Source organism: Helianthus annuus, chromosome 4 (genome assembly GCF_002127325.2).
Source record: "Helianthus annuus cultivar XRQ/B chromosome 4, HanXRQr2.0-SUNRISE, whole genome shotgun sequence".
NCBI lineage: Eukaryota > Viridiplantae > Streptophyta > Magnoliopsida > Asterales > Asteraceae > Helianthus > Helianthus annuus.
The window spans coordinates 174024891-174029233 of NC_035436.2; the positions used below are offsets into that span (position 1 = coordinate 174024891).

At 37.5% G+C, this 4343-nt stretch overlaps 1 long non-coding RNA gene across 1 annotated transcript; it reads left to right on the forward strand.

Moving 5' to 3' along the window:
- Positions 1–806: 806 nt before the first annotated feature.
- LOC110910073 lies at positions 807–3578 on the forward strand. Its single transcript, XR_004890554.1, has 2 exons — positions 807–944; positions 2471–3578. It is a non-coding gene; the product is annotated as an uncharacterized LOC110910073 (long non-coding RNA).
- The last annotated feature ends 765 nt before the right edge of the window (positions 3579–4343 follow it).

Below are 4343 nucleotides of genomic sequence, written 5' to 3' on the forward strand. Positions count from 1 at the left end.
CCACCAGTATGTAGTCTTTAAGTCGTGGTACATCTTATCCGAACCAGGATGTACTGAGTAACGAGACTTATGTGCTTCATCCATCACCAGCTCGCGTAAGTTTCCATATAGTGGAACCTAGATGCGCCCTGTAACGTAGTAAGCGTCGTCTTCCTTTTGTTCTAATCGTTTCCTTGATCCACGTAGGGACTCCGCCCTGACGTTCTCTGCTTTCAACGCTTCAACCTGAGCATCTCGTATTTGTATAGGAAGACTAGATTGGATGGTAAATTGTAATGCACGCACGCGTTTAGGTGTAGTAACCTTTCGATTGAGGGTGTCGGCCACAACATTAGCTTTGCCCGGATGGTACTTGATCGCGCATTTGTAGTCATTCAAGAGCTCGACCCATCGACGTTGTCGCATGTTTAATTCCTTATGTTTGAAGATATGCTCGAGACTCCTGTGATCGGTGTAAATGGTGCACTTGGTACCGTACATGTAATGTCTCCATATCTTGAGTGCGAAAACAACAGCTCCCAGCTCCAGATCGTGTGTAGTGTAATTCCTTTCGTGAACTTTGAGTTGGCGCGATGCATAAGCTATGACTTTATCCCGTTGCATCAACACGCAACCAAGTCCCTGAATAGATGTGTCGCAGTAAACCACGAAATCGTCGGTGCCTTCAGGCAATGAAAGAATTGGTGCGCTGCAAAGTCTATCCTTTAAGTGCTGAAATGCAGATTCTTGTGTATTACCCCAATGATAGGTGACACCTTTTTGAGTTAGTGAGGTGAGCAGTTGTAACACCCCAAATTCCATGAGAAATTTAATTTAAGCTAGTTATGACAGAGGGTGAGGTGAAACCCTAGTTTCACCAAAATCCATCAAATTGAAGGGGGATTGAAGGGCTAAACTAATGCATGAACCAAGATTTTCGATCACTTTAGCGTTTCTACCATCATGTAAGTCGAATTTTGGTATTTTAATGATGTTTGATCAAGTGGGTTTTGTGTAATATGTGATTATAGTGTAAGATTTTAGCATGAATGTTAGTTATAATGAATGTGTAGATGCCAAAGTATGTTTAATTTTGATTATGATGAATATTGGGGGAAAACCCATTTGCTATAGGTAGGGTGGCGACATGGGTATACTACCCATGTCAAATCTTATGCAAATTCGAAAGTGTTATGATTTATGTTATTGGTTTTTGTCAGTTAGATTTAGTATGGTGTGAAGTTATGCGAGTTTTAATTAGATGTTAATGGCAAGTGAGCACAAGAATTAGGAAGATGAACATGAGAATATTTGTACATTATGCTTTAAATGCGAAACCCGCCAAGTGTTTGATAAAATGCCTACAAAGTTTGTGTAAAATAGTTAGTAAATTCGTCACTTTTGACAGCCTTAGATAGTCATCTTATAAAGGCCGTATCTCATTCGTTATTAGGAGTTAGACAACGAGCCTTATATCGTTGAAAAGGTTGTTTCGCATATTACATTTCATATTTGGCCATAAGAGGCTGGTTATGAGATTAAGTGGGTCAAAACAGCATGAAAAGTTAGTAAATTCGTCACTTTTGACAGCCTTAGATAGTCATCTTGTAAAGGCCGTATCTCATTCGTTATTAGGAGTTAGACAACGAGCCTTATATCGTTGAAAAGGTTGTTTCGCATATTACATTTCATATTTGGTCATAAGAGGCTGGTTATGAGATTTAGTGGGTCAAAACAGCATGAAAAGTTAGTAAATTCGTTTTGACAGCAAGCTGTTTGGAAGCATTTCAGCTTCTGTGCTGATTTTGTAAAAATCATATAAAATCATAGGAATGTCCGATTGTTACGATCTTTATATGCTTAGAAAGATCTCTGAGTGTAGATCATTTCATATTTGAACATGAAGAACTGAATCAGAAGATAAATGGGTTAAAATGTGTCGTGAACAGCTGCTGCGCAGAAAGTTGCTGCACAAATTTTAGTATAAATATTCAGTAAAAATAGTTGTATTGTTATGCACACTTGTATGAATCATGAACTACTGATTTTAATAAATTATTAATAAGTTATTTGATTGTTTTAAGTGTCTAAAACACTTACCAACTAGTTTATGCATATAATTGCACCAACGGGTCGAAACGGGTTGTTGATAGAAAATAGTAGAATGGATGTGTAAAAACCAAGGTGTTAAGAAATGGTATGAAATGTTTAACATATGAAGCAAGTTGCCTAACTTAGAAAAGGTTATCATTCTAAGTATGGAATTTTGAAAGAATAACGAACATGATGTAAATACATAATTATGCATGCTAGAAGCTCATGTATGACTGTTGTGATGATGGAATGATAAATTGTTAGATTGATTAGCATTGTAGTATTATGATACATGTTGAACTCGTTAAGCGATTGACACGTGAATAGAAGTGTGATTAGTGATGCGTATGATTATGTATACTAACTATTGAATGGATGTAATGGAATGAGATAATAGGAACGTGTCAAGGAGAGGTCAAGCATAGGAGGATAACGGGTCAAGATAAGGCAAGGTGACAAATACACTTATTGGAGTACTCGAGGTAAGTGAATTTCGATTCACTTTTTAGTAGGTTTAATAGATTTTAATACTTATGTTTACGAAACATCATGAAAGAACATGTAATAATCAGAAGTACAAAGCCAATAATGCCTCATTATTGAAGAAGGTTGTATTTAAGCTGAAAGTAAATTGGTGGGTTTAAACGGGTCGAATTTTATGTGCATATGTTGCGTAATGTAATGAAATTCGTTATGGTTAAGACCTTGGGTAAGAATTTTTAGTCATTATGTAAGGGGAACATTTCCCGGACCATTAGGAACAAGTTTTATATGATTCGGTTGTCGGTTAGTGAATGAACGGATTGTTTCGTGTTAGTGTAGGAAATTTTATAAGTATATGTGTATAGGAATCCAAAGGGCACGTGGGTTGAATCATAGATTGTCTATACTATGTAAAGTTGTGAATGTGACATTCCGGCATAAACCTACATGTAAAAGAAGCTTGTGTATATATTCGTGATTAATTGATTGTGCGTAGGAAGGAACATTGGCATGTATGAAGGTACGCATGTATATATATAAGTGTTTATATATATATATATGTATGTATGTATGATAATAAGTACGTAGGTGTGAATGTATGTGTGAATGAATGTTCAATGCTTAAGACATATGCATGAACGTTATCAAAGTGTTCGAGTATTTATGGTTACTAATGATGTGCGTTGAGTTGGAATGTAATGTAGGTATGGGATCGTTGGCTTCATGAAGAAATGGAGCTGGATTTGGATAAGAGTATTTAAGAAAGCGCTTGGACAATTCCACGACTACTTTATAGAATGCTCCACGAAATTCTATTATATAGTTTAATGTTGTGTGGTATGTTAATGACTAATGGTTTGGTTGTACGTGGTGTCCACAGGTATCGCTTGGGTTTTCTCTACATTTATTGAAGTGAAGCGGACTAAGTTCGAGTTGAGAGCAAGGATTGTACGGGGTAGAATGGTCACATAGTGTAACTCATATAGGTTTTGAAGTATTAATGTTATAAAACGTTATAAATCCGTTTCAATGAATATATGGCATTTCGCATTTGAACCTTCATGTGCTTGATATGTCCATTAAAGAACGAAATTTTTGGGCTCTTGTTTTCCGCTGCGTCGTAATTTAAGTTATTACACGTTTGTCTTACAGGGAATTGTTCTTATTACGAACGGGTCATGCCCGAATTTTGTTAAATAATAGTATGATAATATTACATTTTGGAATGTGCAATTTGGGCGTTACAGCAGTTGCGCAATCTTGGAGAAATCCTTGATGAATCTTCTGTAATAGCCCGCCAAACCCAAGAATTGGCGGATTTCTGTTGGTGTACGGGGTGCAGGCCAATTCTTGATCGAGTCTACCTTGGATGGATCAACATGAATCCCATCCTTGTTTACCACGTGGCCTAGAAAGTGGACTTCGCGAAGCCAAAAGTCGCATTTCGAAAACTTAGCGTACAACTGTTCTGTTCGGAGGAGTTCCAGAATAAGCCGTAGATGGTGCTCGTGTTCTTCCTGACTCTTAGAATAGATCAGGATGTCGTCGATGAATACAATAACAAATTTATCCAGGTAGGGCTTGCACACTCTGTTCATAAGATCCATGAAGACTGCAGGTGCGTTTGTCAATCCAAAAGGCATAACCAGGAACTCGTAATGCCCATAACGAGTCCTGAACGCTGTCTTGGAGATATCCTCGTCTTGGACTCTTAGTTGATGGTAGCCTGACCTCATGTCAATCTTCGAATAGTAGCTCGACCCTTGCAGCTGATTAAACAAGTCATC